The 23,265-nt window shown below is 38.3% G+C and overlaps 1 long non-coding RNA gene across 2 annotated transcripts in view; it reads left to right on the forward strand.

The window, feature by feature from the left end:
* The window catches only part of LOC120780486, a 34,908-nt gene extending 32,296 nt beyond the window's left edge, over nt 1-2,612 (forward strand). Inside the window, exons 2-3 of one of the 2 annotated variants that reach the window (XR_005705880.1) lie at nt 1,651-1,788; nt 1,844-2,612. This is a non-coding gene — a long non-coding RNA (uncharacterized LOC120780486). Of the gene's footprint in view, nt 1-1,650 lie in introns of both variants that reach the window. The other variant, XR_005705879.1, reaches the window with a different exon arrangement.
* The last annotated feature ends 20,653 nt before the right edge of the window (nt 2,613-23,265 follow it).

The following is a 23,265-nucleotide window of genomic DNA, read 5'->3' on the forward strand; positions in this document are numbered from 1 at the left end:
TTCGTTTATTTTTTTCGGCACAGCTTGGATTTTCTATCATCACACAAGTGCTGAACACAATGAGCGCAAACTACATCTGTCAAATATTAGAATACACACGTTCTTAGGGACACAGTTATTGAGCCAGCTGCACAACTACATAACTGTGTCCATAAGAACGTGTGTAGTCGCGCTCAATGTGTTCAGCACTTGATTCTTTGACAAAACGTCAGTTTCGGCTATTGGTTGACCGTGACAATGGGGATGCGAAAGATGCGTGCGACACTTGTTATTATGAATGTATGTACATATGTATGTGGCTCGCATTTGCTTTCGTAAACATATATACAAATGTGCCAAGGAAATAATATACATACTGTATATGCCATAGCAATTCTATAGGTGCAAATATGGAAATGATAACGAAATAATGCGAATAAGCATACTATTTCATGAAGGTCATCAATTTTCTTTGAAGAAATGAAGTTCATTTGACAGATCTTCACTTTGTAATAGACGAAATAAATATAACTTTTTTGAAATAATTAAAAAATTAAAAAAATATAAATAAATTATTTTTTACCTAATTTATGACAATTTTGTAAAAAAATTAAAATTTTTATCATTTTTCTGAAAAAATAGTTCATATGACATAAGATAATCACACATATGTGACTCAGAGAATGCTTCTTCTTCTTCTTTACATTCTTTGTGTGACTATGTATATTTTTCTTCAAAGCATTTCTCTTCATTCATTCTCGCATGAATTCAGTCGTTTTACATACATATATTTCTGCCATTGCACGTGCTCAATTCTGCTAAATAGCAGCGAGAATGGTGAAATTCCGTGTCACAATCTTATAAGCTCTGTTAGCCGTCCAATCGAACATCATACAGAATTCAATTTGCACCTTCTCTATGTTTTATGTTCTCTGGGTGAATCAGCTGGTTTATGTTGCGCATCTGGGAGAATTTCGTTGCCACCGCTTAATATACCGCCGGAGCCTTTAAAAACCCTTTTAGCTGGAACTATATCTCAATTGAAATTGTTTTTGCGGAAAATTCCTAAGTTCAATTCATGCGTCCAAATGACGTCATTTGGAGCAACAAAAATTTTCATTATGAAGATGGTCGGAATTTTGAATTTTCTTTCAGGATTTAAGGTCACGTGTGCCATCGAATCAGTACAATGCTTCCAATGCCTGATGCCAATCCAAAATTTTTATAAATTTATTTTATGGGAAATGAGGAGCAACAATCACATACACGCTGCGCTTACAACCATTACAAGGAGAAATTTGGGACATTTTGGAAACGTTTTAGAAAAACCATTACCAATTGGTACAATTGTTCAATACCTTTTCTAAGAGTCTGCAAAACGACAACGTCTTTGTCATTAAAGCAGGCAAAGTATCCTATGGAGAGCACGTAGATGAAGTTGCAGTTGTTATGGCTGGTAAAATACATACGCATACAACGCAAAGATAACACGATGCAAGTACATAATTCACGACAAACATTTGCAGTATCCATTGTAATTTTGGGAAGGAGAAGATGGATATCATTTAAATATTAAACAAAGAAACACAACTTCAATTGCAACTTATAGATTATCTTAAATTTTTTTAAGTCAATAATTTCTGTTTACCTCTTAAATATATTCATTTGCAGGTGAAGAACTGATGAAGACAGTTAGTGCTTTGAACCTTTACGCATATAGGTTGATGATTCGTGCTAATGAAGACAACAACATTCTCCGATGCAGACAACATCATCAATACATTGTGGATATGTATGTAAAAAACGAAAGTGAGAGATTACGATATATAATATAAAATTTAATCAAGTAAAACTTCGTACTTAGGTGTACATTAATTTGCGCGATGCAATAATCGGTAACGTAGATGCAACAATTGACATCAACAACATCGATATTACATATATTAAAATTCTTACTAAACACAGCTTCTACATTTCATTTCATTCATACAGTATATGTAAGTTAAGATAGCAAGTGTAGCCCCATCTGTTTCCTTGGCTGCAGTGAGCGGCTCGATATTTCACCGGATAATAAGAATCATCACCACACAGCGCATGCGCTCTCACAACAACAACGATGCCTTGATCCGATGGAGTATCAATACATCGCGCTCTAACCGCAATGCGGCGCTTAAGAAGTAGGGAAATAATTGTTGCCTCGCTCACTAATCCAATTCAACCCGCAAGGCGTCAATCGGTATATTTGTAAAATGCTTGGTTGGTTGATCGTGAGATTGGAAGGAAAGAGCAGAATAAATTTGACTTGGGAACAATTAAGTCGTGGGTTCTATTATTAACTGGCGCCCAACGTGGGGCCCGACGCTTAGCAATCACCTTAATTCGGCAAGCAGAATTGCCATAAAGGCAGAAGTGGACGGGACTCCAAAAAATTACAGGACATCAGCATCCGTGACATCGAGGGAACATTCGCAGCATCTATTCCAGGATAAATTTAGGTTACATCAGAGTAAATTTGTAAGTAAAAAATTAAAATTGATAATGTGTGACTTACAAGCGGTGCTTAAAATTAAATTTTGAAAATAAAAAGTTTATATTAATACTAGCTGACCCGGCAGCCGTTGTCCTGCCTGAAATTATGTGTTTTGAAATGAAAAGAAAGTTAAATTTATATTGTGTTGAAAATGTTTTATTTTCAATTATTCCAAATATTTTCAATTTTAACGAAGCTTGATAAACAATATTTTTTGGTTTCTGTTTCGGTGCGTAAATCTACAGAGCAGATGGTTTTCCAACTCGTGAGCACGCCACGTATATCCGTCCTTGTTAAAAACATAGCATTTCCAAATTTATACCACACACTTCTAGCGACTATCCTTGTGTCCTATTGATTCTCATCTCAAAAGCAATTTTCACTTGAAACGGAATGCGTCGGAACTGATATGGAAAATTGTAGAATTCTTTGAAAACTGAAAGGGTTTGAATTGAAATGGCAAATCGTTGGAGCTCAGAGGAATTCGTAGAGTCAAGCATTCTGCCCCATTCTATAAGATGGTACGTTACAACCAGTCGGGTTGCATTACACAGTTTCGGTGCTTGAAGATTGCGAAACATAATAACGACAGATTCAACTTTGAGACGCAAATAATGCGGTGTCATACCAAGCCTTTCTAAAGCACTTAGAAATCCCACTTGATAATTCGCGGCTTCGTCTCATTGTCAAGACGATCGACCGATTTGTATGAGCGCAAGTCTCCCGGAATTTGACTTTAAATATTCCAGTTTAAGTCAACAACATCGGTATTTTTGGCAGCTAACATTGCGCGTGCACTTAAGGAATCGTACTTACGATAATTTGGCCAATGTCCGAACATTCGTGATGAGTTCATCTTTCGTGAATTGATAAACGACAGATGGAATTGATATCGAACCACCGGAATTGATCCATTTCCAATTTTTAGACGCGGATTTGAAGGCTGATTTGTCTAAATGTTTACAGCGAAAAGTGTGCGTACTTCATTTTCATTCCAGTGATTAACATGTTCCAGAAATTGTAATTGCTGGCTTACTTCTCCAAAATTTGCACACACCGTACCATTCACAGTACGCAATGACTCAAATAAAGTTGAACAGCGTACATTAATCAATAGCAACCTAAGGTAGAAACAATCGTCGTTTATCGAGTGGATTGTGTAAAAATTGTCCTAATGCATTAGTTGATAACACACCTGGATGTTAATCTACTGGTTAGAGTTGCTTTCTGCGCAACTATTTCTTTCACGATGCATTCCAGGTATAATATCAAGGTATTTCCGAATAGAGCAAGGTTCTCGCACACGGGTCACTGACGAAAGTTGAGAAAAAACTCGTCAATGGTAATTTTGTTGCTGGCGGTGTTTCCACTGGCTGTACTGTATTCTCTGGGTTGAAATACACTCTCCAAATTAACTGCGAGACGCACAACAATCGGAAAACGTTCATGAATTGTAAAAGTAAATATCCTACAAAGCGCTTTATTGCAGTTCACGTATCGACCGTATCGTTCAAGACCAATAACCGCCATGTTGCTTCCTTTGGTGACGTAATTACAAAGGTATTTTATCGATTACACCAAACTGCAATACTCAACATTGATATGAGTTTTAAATGTGAATTACACAATAATGGCGAATATGATACGATCCATGTGTTGTCAGCTTCAATATTCATTCTTCTAGATTGAATGCTGAATTTTCTGCCATTGTCGTCTGGTGAGCCACGCCTATACAGTGGATATCAATCATTTCAAGTTTGAGTTTCCGAAAGAAAAGCACTTGGATAGTGTTTCGTGCATTTATTGTCAGACATACAACCCGAAGTGGGATTGTGGTGTCCGCAAGGTCCATGAACCATATTGGTTTTCATCATTTGGTATAATACTTTATCTTTCTCTGCATCAGGAATTTCCGCAGAAATGAGTTCATCAGTTTGATCTGGTGTAACCACCATCCAAAGAAGAATGTGTGCGTGCGGGTAACTTTTCTTTGCTACTCAACAGAATACATCCAGCATCTAACTGCACCATATATATGTACATATGTACCATATGTTGCTTCAAGATAAAGTCCATTAAACATCGCTGCTGTTGTTTGAAAAGTCGTGCTGTGACATCATGACGATCGCTTGCTGATTGACCGCGTTCCATAATTCCTGGGAGTAGTCGTTCATGTGTCTTGGGCTGCCATACGTTGATGGTAAACGGAACGCCGACCGATATTAGCGCGACCTCTTCGTGGCTTCGTAAGAAATTTCAATCTGTAATTGATCACTTTAGGTGAAAAATAACGTTTTCACTGAATAATTTTCAATAATTTTTCTTTTGAATAGCCGGAATAAAAAAAGCATGCGACCGAAATTGAATGATTCAAATATTTGACAAATAAAAATATTGAAAAAAAAACAAACAAAAATTTAAAAAAAAAATTGTATGGAAAAATGTTACTTTTTGGGAATTTTCCAATTTCCAATTTCCCTTAATATTTAGGAGGATGAAAAATAGATGTTGTCCGATTCTCCACCCTAGCCGATATGCACGCTAAGATTCACGAAAATCGGTCGAGCGGTTTCAGAGGAGTTCAATAACGTACACCGTGACACGAGAATTTTATATGTATATTAGATTGAAAGCTTATATTGAACTGTGTGAACTTGCGTTCGGAAAATTACACGCTCTCGTTTTTATAAGTTAATCGGTTTTTACTAATTTAACTAAATTAACTAGAATACTGGTGATCAGGATAACGTTTTCGCATCTGAAACTGCTTTATAATTAAGAAAAAACTAAAGTTCAAGTTTCAGGTATCAAATTATCCCAGGGGTCCGAACACGAAAAAAACCTTGTTTACTGTGAAGTTATATTAATTAAAACTAAATAGCATTTTCATGGTGAGAAGTTTAAAGTTATCTTAACTAAAACTATTTTTCAAATCACAAAATTAGTGAAGGTCATAGTTTTGCCTTTTTACTAGAATTTCCAGGAGAACTTCGCTCACCGTTCTCGATTAATTATTTCAAGAATTTTTTTTTAGAAACAAAATTACTGGGTCAGCTAACACGACTTTATCGTCATTTAACACTGTCTTAAATTTCAAGGCAATAATTGCTAGGCTCGATCAAACTTACGCAGATAAAAGACCAATTCATGTCTTGGAAAACGAATTAAGTATTCTAAGGCAAGGGAATTTACCGATCTCAGAACACTACGATATGGTAGATAGGCACTTAACACTTATCATAAATAAGCAAATGATGACACACAGCGGGAACGCCGCCCCCTTTGCGATATTTTGTTTTCTTCAGGTCCGAAAGACTTGCCTTCTGCATTAGCTGCTGCTCAGGAGCTCGAGACGAATCATAAGCGTTACGATTTTGTGCAAACATTTGCTATGGGCAACTTAGTAAGACCAGCAATGCCCCGGTACACATTTTCCCAGCCCTATCGTAAGGCTCTCCCACCGAATATAAATAATAGACCAACTGCGATGGACGTCGATCCCGGTTCTTCCGTTTACCGAAATCAACCAGCGCGTCAGAACAACCTGTCATTCCATAACCCAAACAACTACCAATCTCAGCCTAACGTTATGTTGCCACAGCAGCCACATATACAACCTCACCAAGTAGTATTTAAACGCTGTCGGGACCAGTCTGGTTCTTTTCAAAAATCACATCCCAAGGTTCAAAAGGTAAACTATATGCCAGAAGAAGTAAGTTCAGATTTTGACGAACCCGATATTGCGATGACCATTACAGTCTTCATTCGCATATTGATAGTTGCCACCGCGACAACTCAAGTAAAATACGCGCCTCCATCGATCGTTTAGAAAGTGAATTTAATCATTTAAACTAGAATCGCTCCTACCATTCGTCATAACAAAAACAACGAGTGGTCGGGAGCTGAAATTACTAATCGATACAGGGACTTCGAAAAATTTTATCAAAAATCACCCATTCCTTAACGGAATTAAGGTAATGGGAAACCTATTTACATTAAAATCAATAAATGGGGTCAATCTTATAAAAAAAATGTTTGATCAATATCTTTAATCTTAATTAATATAACCACAGTCGATGGTATAATCGGTTACGATTTCCTTAAAGAGATTAATGCGAAAATCGATATCGATGCTGGATACTTACGTCATCGCAGTGGGGAAACCAAACTTCAGCATCTCCGTTGCAATCAAATTAATTCAATCACAATAGAAGCAGATTCTGTCCCGGTCACTATTAAAGCAAAGTTTTATGAAATGATTGATAAAAATTCAAATGCATTTGCACACCCAGATAGAGACCTACCATATAATACGAACGTAGAAGCAACAATTTGCACCATCACCGATGACGCAATATTTTCGAAAAGCTACCCCTATCCAATTTCAGCAGCGGAGTTTATCAACACAGAAATCGAATCTCTTTTGAAAGATGGCATAATTCGAAAGTCGTGTTCTCCTCATAACTCACCGGTCCATGTCGTGACTAAAAAGGGTCTGGACGAAAACGGAAGGCAAAAGCTGCGTACTATCCCCGATCGGTACCCCATTCCCGACGTATCTGTCATTCTGGCAAACCTAGATAACTCATTATACTTTACCACTTTAGATCTAAAAGCGGGTTTTCACAAAATTAATTTGCGAAATAAAGATAGACCAAAAACGGCTTTTAATATCAACAACGGCAAATATGAGTTCTGCCGCTTGCCGTTCGGCTCAAGAAATGCGCCAAGTATTTTTCAGCGCGCTATCGATGAGATTCTCCGTGACGAGATAGGAAAAACATGTCACGTCTACATCGATGACATCGTCATCTTTTCGCCTGCCGATGAATCGCATTTAAATCATATAAACCACATTTTAATGAAACTAGAGACAGCAGGTATGCGAGTTTCACCAGAGAAATCCAAATTTTTTCAGACAGAGGTTGAGTTTTCGGAATTTTTGGTTTCTCGAAATGGTATTAGAACATGCCCTAAGAAAATTAATGATATTAGGCCTTGCAGGATACTATCGTAGATTTGTTAGGGACTACGCTGCTATAGTTAGGCCATTAACTAAATATTTGCAAGGCGAAAATGGGCACGTCGCAGCTAGTAAGTCAAAAAACGTTCGGATAATACTCGATTCGGATTCAAAGCACGCTTTAAAAAAAATTAAAACTATTCTGGCATCTGAAGACGTTCTTTTACTGTACCCAGATTTTAATAGGCCTTTTGAGTTGACTACTGATGCTTCATCGAATGCGTTAGGAGCTGTATTGTCACAGAATAATAGGCCTATTACGATGATCTCGCGTACGCTTTCCAAAATTGAGCGAAACTACGCAACAAATGAACGCGAATTGCTTGCTATAGTATGGGCGCTGAAGCCCCCTCGGCATTATCTTTATGGTGTTAAGAATATTCACATTTTCACAGATCACCAGCCCCTTATATTCGCTATTTCAGAAAAAAATCCGAATTCAAAAATGAAGAGATGGAGTGCATTCATCGAGGAATTCGCGCCTATATTTCATTATAAGCCAGGGAAGGAGAATAAGGTAGCTGATGCTCTGTCCAGACAGTTTATTAATAACTTAAGCGATTCAATAGAAACAGCGCATAGCGAAGAGTCTTATACCAACTTCATAGAAACAATAAAGTATCCGTAAACCAATTTAAGAACCAACTATGTAATATTAACAAAGGGTCCGTCGTTAAACAAAAGTACAACAATTGTATTCCAAAAATACGTTCGTCATAAAATTTGTTATGATAAGTCCGAAAATCTAATACAATGTCTAAAAAGTGTAATAAATCCAAATACCATCAACGCAATTCACTGTGATCTGACAATCCTAGGGGAAATACAAAACCGTCTAGTTTCTGCCTTTCCTGGTATAAAATGTCGACATACCGAAATATTCGTAATTGACTTAATCAACAAAACTGATCAACAACAGAACATAACCGAGCACATCGCTGCCTACAAGAAAATTTCAAACAAATAATAAGCGATTATTTTTTCCCGAATATAAAAAATTTGTTAAAATCCATAATTTCGAATTGCAAAATTTGTTTAAAAAATAAATATCAGCACTTCTTAATATGTATCGACAAATTTTCCAAATACGCGGTTGTTAAACCTATCTCCTCACGATCCACGATAGACATTAAAGAAGTACTGCTCGAAATATTACTGATATTTAAAAACACTAAAACAATTATTTCAGATAACGAAAAAGCTTTTCATTCCATGACAATACAAAGTTCAATCTTTCAATTGAACAATTTTTCATCCCGGCGTTACACAGTGAAAGTAATGGGCAGGTTGAAAGATTCCATTCAACGTTAATGGAAATAGCCCGTTGCATCAAACAGCAACAGCAGTTGTGCGAGACTATAGACCTCATATTATTAGCAACACATAAGTACAACAACAGCATTCACTCCACAACCAATGCCAAGCCAATTGATGTTTTTCAAAACTGTTCAAACGAAGAACTGAAAGTAATACGCGAAAAAAATGCTTAAAGTGCAAGATTAAATAAACGAAACGAAAATAAAACGATGAAAACATACGAATCAGGGGAGAGGGTGTTTTTGAAAAGGAACAAACGGTTTGGGAATAAATTTGATAAAATCTATGTAGAAAGAGTAGTGGAAAGAGATTTGGATACCACGGTTCTGATAGACGGGAAAAAAATCCATAAAAGTAATCTCAGATGATATTTTCCGTTCACGCACACGTTCGCAAAAAAAAAAATAAAAACTTCTTCTTCTTAATTGGCGCAGACACCGCTTACGCGATTGTAGCCGAGTTAACAACAGCGCGCCAGTCGTTTCTTCTTTTCGCTACGTGGCGCCAATTGGATATTCCAAGCGCAGCCAGGTCCTTCTCCACCTGGTCCTTCCAACGGAGTGGAGGTCTTCCTCTTCCTCTGCTTCCCCCGGCGGGTACTGCGTCGAATACTTTCAGAGCTGGAGTGTTTTCGTCCATTCGGACAACATGACCTAGCCAGCGTAGCCGCTGTCTTTTAATTCGCTGAACTATGTCAATGTCATCGTACATCTCGTACAGCTCATCGTTCCATCGAATGCGATAGTCGCCGTGGCCAACGCGCAAAGGACCATAAATCTTTCGCAGAACTTTTCTCTCGAAAACTCGCAACGTCGACTCATCAGTTGTTGACATCGTCCAAGCCTCTGCACCATATAGCAGGACGGGAATTATGAGTGACTTATAGAGTTTGGTTTTTGTTTGTCGAGAGAGGACTTTGCTTCTCAACTGCGTTGGATTTCTAGGCTGACATTGTTGGTGGTGTTTACGCTGGTTCCAAGATAGACGAAATTATCTACAACTTCAAAGTTATGACTGTCCACAGTGACGTGAGTGCCAAGTCGCGAGTGCGACGACTGTTTGTTTGATGACAGGAGATATTTCGTCTTGCCCTCGTTCACTGCCAGACCCATTTCTTTTGCTTTCTTGTCCAGTCTGGAGAAAGCAGAAGTAACGGCGCGGGTGTTGAGGCCGATGATATCAATATCATCGGCATACGCCAGCAGCTGTACACTCTTATAGAAGATGGTACCTTCTCTATTTAGTTCTGCAGCTCGAACTATTTTCTCCAGAAGGAGGTGGAAGAAATCGCACGATAGGGAATCACCTTGTCTGAAACCTCGTTTGGTATCGAACGGCTCGGAGAGGTCCTTCCCGATCCTGACGGAGCTTTAGGTATTGCTTAACGTCAGTTTATTCAGCTGTATTAGTTTTGCGGGGATACCAAATTCAGACATCGCGGCATAAAGGCAGCTCCTTTTTGTGCTGTCGAAAGCAGCTTTGAAATCGACGAAGAGGTGGTGTGTGACGATTCTTCTTTCACGAGTCTTTTCCAAGATTTGGCGCATGGTGAATATCTGGTCGGTTGTTGATTTTCCAGGTCTAAAGCCACACTGATAAGGTCCAATCAGTTTGTTGACAGTGGGCTTTAATCTTTCAAACAATACGCTCGATAGAACCTTATATGCGATGTTGAGGAGGCCAATCCCACGGTAGTTGGCGCAGATTGTGGGGTCTCCATTTTTATGGATTGGGCATAGCACACTTAAATTCCAATCGTTGTGCATGCTTTCGTCCGACCATATTTTACAAAGAAGCTGATGCATGCTCCTTATCAGTTCTTCGCCGCCGTGTTTGAATAGCTCGGCCGGCAATCCATCGGCCCCTACCGCTTTGTTGTTTTTCAGGCGGGCAATTGCTATTCGAACTTCTTCATGGTCGGGTAATGGAACGTCTGCTCCATCGTCATCGATTGGGGAATCGGGTTCGCCTTCTCCTGGTGTTGTGCATTCACTGCCATTCAGCAGGCTAGAGAAGTGTTCCCTCCATAATCTAAGTATGCTCTGGGCATCGGGGATTAGATCACCTTTGGGGGTTCTACAAGAGTATGCTCCGGTGTTGAAACCTTCTGTAAGCCGCCGCATTTTTTCCTAGAATTTTCGAGCATTACCCCTGTCGTCCAGCTTATGAAGCTCTTCGTACTCACGCATTTCGGCCTCCTTCTTTTTCTGTCTACAGATGTGTCTCGCTTCCCCCTTCAACTCTCGGTATCTATCCCATCCCGCACGTGTTGTGGTCGTTCGTAACGTTGCGAGGTAGGCAACCTGTTTTCTCTCCGCTGCGACACGGCACTCCTCGTCGTACCACTTTCCGAAAACCAATGGTTTCGGTTGCAGCTGTACGTAAGGAGTTTGAAATGCCGTCCCACAGTTCCCTTATACCGAGTTGTTGACGAGTGCTCTCAGAGAGCAGGAATGCAAGCCGAGTAAAAATCGTTCGGCTGTCTGTTGTGATTGCAGCTTCTCGACGTCGAACCTTCCTTGTGTTTGTTGGCATGCGTTTTTTGCTGCACAGAGGCGGGTGCGAATCTTAGCTGCAACAAGATAGTGGTCCGAGTCGATGTTAGGACCTCGGAGCGTACGCACATCTAAAACACTGGAGACGTGTCTTTCGTCTATCACAACATGATCGATCTGGTTGTTAGTTTTTCGATCCGGAGACAGCAAGGTAGCTTGATGAATCCTTTTATGCTGGAATCTAGTACTACAGATAACCATATTTCGGGCCCCGGCGAAGTCAATCAGCCTCAACCCATTTGGGGAAGTTTCATCGTGGAGGCTGAATTTACCGACCGTAGTGCCAAATATACCTTCTTTGCCCACCCTGGCGTTAAAATCGCCAAGCACGATTTTGACATCGTGGCGGGGGCAACTCTCATAAGTGCGCTCCAAGCACTCATAAAAGGCATCTTTGGTCACATCGTCCTTCTCTTCCGTCGTGACGTTGGCGCAAATCAGCGATATGTTGAAGAACCTCGCTTTGATGCGGATTGTGGCTAGACGTTCATTCACCGGAGTGAATGATACTACTCGGCTACGAATTCTCTCTCCCACCACGAATACCACACCAAACTTTCGCTCCTTTATATGGCCACTGTAGTAAATGTCACAAGGACCTACCCGTCTTTGTCCTTGTCCCGTCCATCGCATTTCTTGGACGGCGGTGACGTCAGCCTTTATTTTTGCGAGGACATCAACCAGCTGGGCAGCGGCACCTTCCCAATTAAGGGTCCGGACATTCCGGGTGCATGCCTTCAAATCGTAGTCCTTATTTCGTTTGCCGTGGTCGTCATCAAAAGGGGGGTCTCTCATCCGAGGCTGGTTGTTACTATACATTGGGGGTGTTTTTTTTACGTGGCGGGTCCTACACCCTGCGCACAACCCTATGTAGGGGATATTTCGCCTTCTCACTTTAGCTCGCCTTCAAGCGGATGTTCTTAGGCTACCCAGAGGATACTTGGTCAAAGACCGGAAGTAGTGAGCTGCTTGAGCCATGTGTAAAAGAATCGTTTCTGGCCACTCCCAAGTGAATGGCGATCAGAGAACTTTCCTCACTTGCGTGAACTTCTACACATGACTCCATCCTCCTAAACCCTTACAAATAAATCCAAATCATAATCAACACATATCAATTTTAAATTTTTACATTAATATTTCCGAAAAGAGTTTGTAATTAAGGAAAAAGTTGTGTCATTTATCTAAATTATCAAGTAAAATGTTAAACCATATTATCAACTATTCATAGAGTAATAATTAATTGAATTTGTTACACTGTAATTTAAAATATTATATTACGATCAACCAAGCCAACTACCAACTACCAATACTTTACAATACCAATCACAATTTTTTAACAACATTATGAAGTGCGCCATGCACCATACGACACCATTTGAATACCCCTGCCAAAGCTTGATGGATTACCGCAACAGGGACGTTTCGGACTTGAGAAGGAGGGTAGTTAAGATAGCAAGTATAGCCCCATCTGCAATTTCCTTGACTGCAGTGAGCGGCTCGATATTTCACCGGATAATAAGAATCATCACCACACAGCGCATGCGCTCTCACAACAACAACGATGCCTTGATCCGATGGAGTATCAATACATCGCGCTCTAACCGCAATGCGGCGCTTAAGAAGTAAGGAAATAATTGATGCCTAGCTCACTAATCCAATTCAACCCGCAATGCGTCAATCGGTATATTTGTAAAATGCTTGGTTCGTTGATCGTGAGATTGGAAGGAAAGAGCAGAATAAATTTGACTTGTGAACAATTAAGTCGTGGGTTCTATTATTAACTTGTACACATACTCACACGCTATAGATTGATTGAATTGTGATGTATGTACCTGTAATGAGGTTAGACGTTGTAATAAATTTTTAATAATAACTTTCATCAAACGGTCCAGATTGTTACAGTTTATTGAAAAAAGTTTGAAATTTTCGGATTAAAGACGGACAACGTTGGGTCCGCTGGTATATATACATATAAATTATCAGGATGACGAGAAAAATTGAAATTCGGTTGACTGTCTGTCTGTCCCTCCGCCCGTCTGTCCGTGCAAGCTGTAACTTGAGTAAAAAGTGAGATATTTCAATGAAACTTGGTATATGGGTTTCGTCCACAAATAACCGAAAACGTATAAAGTGCCATAATTAAGCACCAAATTAAGATATAAGACTGTAAAACTGTTGGTACGGAGGAGCGCAGTAGCAAGGGACAGTGGGAAAAATTTTTGGAAAAAGTGGGAGTGGCCCCGTGACTTATATTGACAGTGTGAAATTGAATGAAATTGGAAGATAACCCCACTCACTCTCCATATAACGGTACTGTTAGAAACTACTATAAGCGCGATAAATCAATAACTAAACACGCCAGACACATTAAATTTTACCAATAATATGATATGAAAAAGCCTTACGGGAGCTGGTATGAAAGTTGGACAACATGCGTGTCACCACCCACTGTTTGACGAAATCACATATCTCGAGACCCGACCAACCGATTTCGTTTCACAATTTGGTACGCGACATTCTTCTCACATCGGAACACAACCACGCCTATTTCCCATATAGCACAATCTTAAATTCCACTTGAGTCGTCCAGTTGCCAGTACACAAATCAAGAAACAATTAATATAACGGAATACAGCTTTACACGAATAATGTCATTAGTGTGTGCCACCTTATGACCTAAAATGGTTTAAATTATATAAAAACTGTTTAAGCCCCTAGGTACCGAACATTTAGACCCCGTTGCCTATAGTTGACTTTTGATCGAAAATGTCTGTCAATGTGTGATATATATAACTGAAATAAAGGGTTAATCCTTCTGTTAAAACGCTATAGTATCTGTATTTCAAAAATGGGTTGAGTCGGACCAATACTTCCCTTATCGCCCATATACTTAATATAAAAATTTTCAAACTGCGGGGTGACTTTGTACCCCATATATCGGCCAATATGTGAGCTATCCCAATGAAAATAAAATAGCGTGTTTTATTTAAAACAGTGTATTGATGTACCTAAAATAGATAAATTTGAGGCTTTGATTGTTGCAATTTTCAAGAGTATAAAACGGTTGCACCCGATCTTTGCCATTCCTTACTTGTTTGTAAATATGTTTAACATCTGTGTAAAAGTCAACAATGACATATACTTTTGCTCTTACCTTGAATATGACAATCAACGTAGAACTCATTACTGCCTTGGAAGACTAAATCCTTGTTTTCGATTGAAGTAATAAGAGGTAGCTCCCATTGGATCTTTTTTCGTTCCGAATGATACCAGATGAAAATACTGTCACATATTTCACGGCATATCCATCTTCGAACTTTAATTCCCTTACGATCTGAAATTTCAATACGAACAGTTAGTTTTCATGTACTATTTCAACTAAATATCGTTCTTGGTTTTTTGATCATATGCAATTACAATTTTAAAAAACTAATCAAATCGATCAAAAATGTTCGCTAAGTTCAGCTGTTCGATAATTGTACTTTATCAGTTTCATAAAGGCACGGCAACAGTTATTAGGAAATGGGCAAGTTCAGTAATTATTTTTCAATTTATATTTCATCTTCACAAAATAATCATTATATTTGGATGTTTACACAGGTCACAGTATTCTGCATTTATGCAGTGAATTCTGCATAATTTTTACGCAATACGTGCGTTCCAAAGAAAACAGGTGAGCCTAGCCAATGTATAGGAATAAATTCAAAATAAGGTGGAACTCATATAATACCAAACTCTAGCAGTAGTCAGCACTCAAATAATGAATTACTGGTACATTTAGAACTGCTTGCCTACTCCGCAGGATGGATGTCTCTCCCAAGTCCTTTAAACAGGCTAAGCTATTTAATATCAAGAAATGTGTTAGGTTAAGCAAGCAGTCAATAGCAAGACTCCCGGTGTAGTATAACTCGGTTAACAGCATTTGGGTACCCAGTCATATAAGAATAAAAAGAAATTTAAAAGCAGACGAACTGGTCCGCTCGGGGTCTGGATACACAATTCCCCTAAATTGCCCAGATCATTAAACTCATTCAAGTTCCATAGTTAAATAAGTTAAAATTTTCTAACAGAGGATCGCAGTAGAAAGGTGCACCTGTGGGCAAACAAGTTTGAAAAACTGGGCCTGGACCCGTCTCTAAAAAGTTAATTTTACATATCTACTAAACCATTAAAGTTATAACAGCCTAGCGCAAATATTATAAAAATTCCTACCGACAGTGTGAAAATAGAGGATTTCGGAAGATAACCCCGCTCACTAACTATTTAACGGTACTGTTAAAAACTACTAAAAGCGCAATAAATCAATAACTAAATACTGTAGAGATATTAAATTTTACCATCAAGATGGCATGGGAGGGCTTTATTGAAGCTGGTGTGAAAATTGGACGACGGGAGTGTCACCGCCCACTATTTGATAAAATCACATAACTAGGGACACGTAGACCAATTTCGACTATATGGTATCTTCTCATAATCCAATGTCACAATGCAAAATTGGGCGAAATCGAACAACAACCACGCCTGTTTACCACATAGCATAATTTTGAATTCATTTGGTTCTTTCACTTTCCAGAATACTAATAAAGAAGTAATTAATAGACCAGGATAAAAGTTTGCACTAATAAATCATTTAAACTATGCCACATTATTACCAAAAATTGACAAAATCCAAACAAAACTGTTCAAGCCCCTAGGTGCCGAAAATGCGCTCCCAGTACTTATGGTTGACTTTTGACCGAAAAGTCGGTCAATGTATGAGATATATGTATAATTGAAATTCAGGTATAATCTTTTCCTGACAATGCACATTAGGTCAAATGAGCGTTTTTTCTGTGCAAAATTAATAACGATTACAAAATTATGCTATTCAAACCAAAACCTGTAAGGATTTCAGAAGCTGGAGTAACTGTATTATAAAAAGTGGAAATAAACCCTCTAACGACCAAAATTTAAAATTACTCCTTTTGCAGCCATTAATGAAAACAATACATTGTTTCATTTATTATTATATTTTTCATTTGTACTGAAACAATTAATTAACCACTAAATCTAATTCATTATGTAAATTTAAATTAAAAAGTTCCTAAAAAGTTGAAAATCTTCTATGGGTTCGCTGCAACATAATATTTCAATGACTTCAGGAGGAAGTGTGATACGTTTCATCTTTTGAATGCGTTTACTTAAAAAATAATATGGAAATTAATGGATCTGATGTATCGATAGCCCTATTAAATATGTCTAATAGGCTATTGGTGCGGTTGTTTCTATGACCGTGATGTAATCTATCGGCTTTGTATATTTGATGTCGCGATTCAGCAGCTTGTTTTCAAAAAACCCCATGGGAAGTGCAGTATTTTCTATTATTTCTCTTGAATGTATTAGTACTTTATGGACTGTAGAAGTCATTGGCAGCCAGGGATATAGCTCCTGAAAGCGTTTTGCTGTTTGAAAGCAATATATTTCAAATTTGCTTGCATTGATTTCAAACTCGCAGGATAGACAAATCAAAATTATTTTGAAACGAAATATAAGGTCTTCGTCAACATCAGTTATTATAGAAAAAATAGTGTGTTCAGTAAAAGCTCGACGAGCCGTGTTCTCGTCATTTGTGGAACCGAAGCCTCCTACTCTGGGCATATCTACGCGAAGTCCAAGCTTTTTCCAAAAATCGTTTTGAATGTCTACTTTTCTTTTTAAGACAGGTAACTTATCTTCTCCTCGTATCTGCCACTTTTGTATTTTGCATTTATAGCCTAAATGTAATAGAAATTCAAAAAATCTAATCCAACAATTTAGGGGGCTAATTCCAAATTTTAAGGTTTCCTCTTTTGCATGAAATACTTCACTTTTGTAATCACACGTGTTCATAAAGTCCTTAGGTGTAGCACCACAAATGGAACAAGCCTGGTTTGATCTAGTCCCAGTTATAATGTTTAAAACTTCTCCATCAATTAGTATTAAAAGTAATTTAAAGGATACTTCCACAGATTTTCCATCACCAATTGATATTGTTAGGGTTTTCAAGGCATTAATCTCATTTTTTAATTCCAGGTGCTCCTTTAAAACCACTTCTTTTGTCTCTTTTATGTACTCCAGTTTAATGGGACGGCAAAATCTTACAGACTGCGGTATGCGGTTGTTCCAAATTGGTTTACCCGATGAGAGCAGTAACCTTAAGGGAATGACTGTTGTAGCCAATAGAGAGCTATCGCTGCTATTTGACGAACCTGGCTCATTAAATGTTTGCTTAAATTGAGCTTGACCAGTGCTACTATCAAATCCGTAGCTTAATATCAATTCAGAGCTTACAAAATTTGTCTTTTCCGCTTCCATTACAGCTTGAAACACTTCTCTTTGCATATCAACAATTTTTTCAGCCGTATGTTGTAAAATATTTCGCAACGGAACTTTAGCTAGGGTCTCACTTGCTTCTATACCCTCAGGTCGACATTTTAATTTTACGGCTGTAATTTTGCTATAATGAGGATATATGTCGCTGTTCCTTTTTTTGCTTCCATCGCGTATTGCATTATACTGCTCTTTTGAAAAATTATGCTCAAGAAGGAAAGCTAAAGCCTCATCCGCTGAATAAGGAATTGGCTTTTTGGGATCCTCGTTAAAAAATTTCCGCATTTTTGATGGCCTTTTTGGACTTTCCATGCTTTCTTTCAGGACTGCAGCCAGATCAGTATCACCTTGTGTACGAGCCGATGTTGCTGCTGCACGAACTAGAAGATTAGTATCAGCTTTTTCAGCTGATAGGTCTGCGGCTTCTTTTTTTTTCCGAAATCTGATTTGGCGCTGAATGGCAGACGTTGATGTTGCTGCTGCACGAACTAGAAGATTAGTATCAGCTTTTTCAGCTGATAGGTCTGCGGCTTCTTTTCTTTTTCCGAAATCTGATTTGGCGCTGAATGGCAGACGTGGACGTCCAACAGTGGTAGGTAGTGCTTTTTTAGAAATGTCATATAACACAAAATTTGTTTCAGTATTAAGCCACGCTTCATTTTGTTTTTTAAAGGTACGCAAAAAAATGTAATATTTGCGATATATGTTTCTCAATTTCATCCGAAAGTATATTAACTTCAATTTTGCCAACTACATACATATTTTAAAACAGCATCAAAATTTCCTTTTTTTGTGCATTCTTTTCGCCATGTATCAAACAAATCAGCTTTTTTTATGCAGAGGTTTCCTAAACAAAAATAGATAATACTCGTTAAACGCAAAGAATAGCAGTTTAAACAAAATGCAAATAACTCATTATTTATTACTTTATTTATATTATCAATTTGGAAGGGGTCAAATGGGGTCAAAATTTTCAAAGGCTTACAGAAGTGAAAGTTTTAGATAAATTCTACAGTTTTAAGGTTATGTAGACTAATGAATTATTATCAGATATAGCGACATATGTACATATAAGCCAATGTCAATTAATTACATATATTCTTACTTATATGTAGCTTTATTTTCCATTTTCCACTAATGAATTATTATCAACACAATTCGATAAATAGACTCTTAAAGATGACCAACCACTACTGAACTTGCAATCACATTTGTTGAAAGACTTGCATCGATTGACTTTGACGCACACGTGTGTAATGGTACTCTATATTTAGCACAATCAAAAATCTCGCGTCTTTGTTTTGGAGTATTGCCAATTAAAAAACAACAACAACAAAAGTAAAACGGCACTTTGATTCTTATCACTTTTGCACAGAAAAAACGCTCATTTGACCTAATGTGCAATGGTAAGTCTCTGTATCACAAATGAGTTTAATCGAGTCAATACTTCCCGCCTCCACATACCTAATATGTATAAAAATTTTCGAACTTTGTGTCTTAAATAGATAAAATTCGAATATCTGGCTGACTTTACTGCATATGATTGCTGATTGTATGTGAGGTACCTTAATGAAACGCAGGGACCAGTTTTTAAGCATGTGGCATGATAATAGTTAATAACTAAAATCAGATCATCGATACTACCCCATCTACCAAACCTATACTACATGTAATGTGTTGGTCACTAATAACGTATACATAAGTATATCCGATCCTCTGTTTGACATTTTACACCATAAGGTATTTCCCTTACTTTGATTCCTGCAAGTTGCAAGAGTATAAAATGTTCGGTTGCACTTGAAGTTTACCCTTTCCTACCTGTTTGATATTAATTTTTTGTACTCTGTAAACTAACTATTTAACTACTATTTAAGAAATAATAAGAAAATTGATGGTACTAATATCAAATGCTTTTTTATCAATTGCCACACTTTACAATACCCCCTTAAATAAAGTATACTAATTATAACAAATCCTCAAAAAACCTATGGTTTAAAAAAATATTTCTTAGGAAAATATATCCTACAAATAAAATAAATGGGAAAACAAGGACTTCAAGAGCAACTAGTTACCAAATAAATTTTAAATTCGATTTGAATTTTCCATTTTATTGAAAATAAATGAAGCACCAGTCAATCGATGGGATTAGCATAGTACCTCTGAGGTAAGTCGTGCAAAAAAATTGTCGAATTCAGACCATAACTGTTCCTGTTCAGAGATGACTAACATCTGAAGCTCAACTCCTGTATTTTATACCACAAATAGTAGTAAAACTCTGTGTATATTACTGAAACTCACGAAAAATTCTTCTTTGTTAATGTGTGCCTTTGTTAAAACAGGGTAAATTCGAGTTAATGGGGGATACCTCTGGTACCGTCAAAAAAGGCATTTTTCCACTTTTATTATGGGACGAAAGATATCACATCCGATTTTTTGCATATATGTATATTAGGAGGTATTATTGAACTACAAAATAAAAATTATTTTGTGTACAAAAAAAAAACAAATCGGCGGAAATATCAAAGATCCCGTTGATTGACGTAATTTGCAACCGTCAACTTCCTGACTAAGCTTCTTGCCTATAACGAAAAAAGTAAATATTTTTTTTAATAATGGAGCTTTTATCAAGTGCATAGTAGAAGGGTTTTAAGAATTTCGAAAAATTGAGGATGCAGGTCTGGATTTTTTAAAAAGTGCCATTTTTATCTGTGTTTTTCGACATAAAAATAGTTTAACAACTGTCAAAATGCGATTTTTCTCGGAAAAGCGCTCTTCCACGCACCTAAGTATAGAATTGTGTATAAAATACGTTTTAGTTCATGTAAATTGGTTAGATAATTCGCTCGCCATTTTGAAGGTCGGATAAAAAAAAGTTAGTTTCGAGGAAACGAGCTTCAAAGTTTTGGTACCTATACAGCGGATGCAGGAAGTGCAGTAGTCCTGGGCCCTATTTCTTTGCAAATATTCGGAGTAAGCCTATGAAACTTCGGGTCTATATTTTTAAATAGTTTTTCAATTGATTAGAGCGAAAAAAAATTAATTTTTTGGAAGTTCTAAAGGCATTTCCAAGCTTAATTCTTTCATTATCCCCTATATAAGTACTTAAAGTACGAAGTCTAAGTATCTGGTTGAAAATAAATATACTATATACTATACATATGTAGAAAATGAGGATGGAACCATGTGAAGTAGCTCAATCAAATGAGGACCGCCAATCACTATGGAGTAGCCAGAAACGATTACTTTACATACGGCTTAAGCAACTAACGACCTCGGGTATCAAGTTTCCTCTAGGTAGGCGAAACATCCCTTGAGCACTGGGTGTCAAACACGCTACGTAAAAAACCAAGAAAATATAAAAACAGCCTCGATTAAGAGAGCCACCCTCGTGATGACGATCACTGCAAACGTGTTAATATTTGCGACTTCGGGGTATGCACCTTGAATGCCCGGTCAATTAACGGGACGGGACATGGACTGAGTTCTGCAGTGGCCATATATAGGAGCGCATATTGGGTGTGGGATTCATAGCGGGAGATAGATTTCATCGCCGAGTCTCTAGTCCCGGCATTCACCCCTGTAATTGAACGTCTAAACACAATACGCATCATATCGAAGTTTTTCAACATATCTCTGATTTGCGTCCACTCCCCGACTGAAGAGATGGAAGATGTGGCCAAAGATGTCTTCTATGAGCATTTGGGCCGCAGTTATGAAAGCTGCCTCCCCACAATGTCAATATCGTGCTTGGTGACTTTAACGCCAGGGTGGCTCGACTCCGCCGGGGCCCGATGGTTATTTTAGTACTAGATTCCATCATAGAAAAATTCATCTGCCTGTCTCCGGTTAGAAAAGCCACCAACCAGATCGATTATGTTGTGATAGTCGGAAGACACGTCTCCAGTATTTAGACGGGTGCGTACGCTTCGAGGTCTTAGCTTTGACTCCGACCACTATCTTAATGCAGTGAAAATACGCACCCGCCTCTGTGCAGCAGAAAACGTACGTTAGCAAACACTAAGACGTCGAAAAGCTGCAATCACAACAGACAGCGGAACGGTTATCTGCCCGCTTTGCACACTTGCTCTCTGAGAGTACTCTTCACCAATTTGATATAAAAGATCTGTGGAACGACATTTAAAGCTCCTTACGTACAGCTGCCATCCGAAACCATTGGTTTTCGGAAAAGACAAAAGAACAGCTGTTACAAGGAGGAGTGCCGCAGCGAAGAGTAAACATACTGGCTAGCTCCTAACGTTACAATCGACCACAACACGTGTGAAATAGGATAGATGACGAGAGTTGAAGAGGGAAGCGAGACGTATATGCAAACAAAAGAAAGTAATGCTCGAAAATTCAACGAAAAGTTGAAGCCACTAACAGAATTTTTTAAGTCCGGAGCATACTTTTCTACTTTTACTTCTTTTTTGATGCCCAGAGTATACTAAAATTACGTAGGGAACAATTCTCCAGCCTGCGGAGTAGCAAAGCACCAGGAGATGGTGAACCCGATTCCCAGTCGATGATGATAGAGTTCCATTGCTCGACCAAGAAGAAGTTCGAATAGGAATTACTCTTCTGAAGAACAACAAAGCAGCGGGACCGATGGATTGGCGGCAAAGCTAAATAAATACGGAGGCGAAGATCTGATAAGGAGCATGCACCAGCTTCTTTGTAGAATATAGTGAGACGAATGCATACCCGACGACTGGACTTTAAGTGTGCTCTGCGCAATCCACAAAAAGAGATACCCCATAATCTGCGCAAAGATGTTCACCATGTGCCAAATCTTGGAAAAAACCATGACAGCAGATCGACACACACCACGTATTTGTTGATTTCAAATCTGCTCTTCACAGCACGAAATAGGGCTGTCTTTATGCGGCCATTTCTGAACTTGGTATCCCAGCAAAGCTAATACTAACGCTGAGCAACCCAAAGGTAATATCAGGAAGGACTTCTCCGACTGCGGAACAATTATGGTTCTGTGCGCATTGGCAGCGGCGAACACCGCAATCAATGGAACGATATGCTGTAACTGCCAGAGGAAGAGGAAGACATCTACTCCGTTGGAGAGACCAAGTGGAGAGAGACTTGGCTACACTTGGAATCTGCAAGTGGCGCCAAACAGCAAAAAGGAAGAACGACTGGCTCACTATTGTTAACTTGTCTATAGCCGCGTAAGCGGTGCTTACGCCAATAAAGAAGAAGAGGATGTATAAAATGAAAATTATTATATACATATATCTTGAGCTGAGTCGATTTAGCCATGTCCGTTTGTCTGTCTGTCCGTCTGTCCGTCCGTCTGTCTGTATATATACGAACTAGTCTCTCAGTTTTTAAGATATCCTTTTGAAATTTTGCAAACGTCACTTTCTCTTCAAGAATCTGCTCATTTATCGGAACGGCCGATATCGGACCACTATAACATATAGCTGCCATATAAACTGAACGATCGGAATCAAGTTCTTGAATGGAAAACTTTCACATTTGCCAAAGTATCTTCACCCAAT

This window comes from Bactrocera tryoni, unplaced genomic scaffold, assembly GCF_016617805.1.
Source record: "Bactrocera tryoni isolate S06 unplaced genomic scaffold, CSIRO_BtryS06_freeze2 scaffold_25, whole genome shotgun sequence".
Classification (NCBI taxonomy): Eukaryota; Metazoa; Arthropoda; class Insecta; order Diptera; family Tephritidae; genus Bactrocera; species Bactrocera tryoni.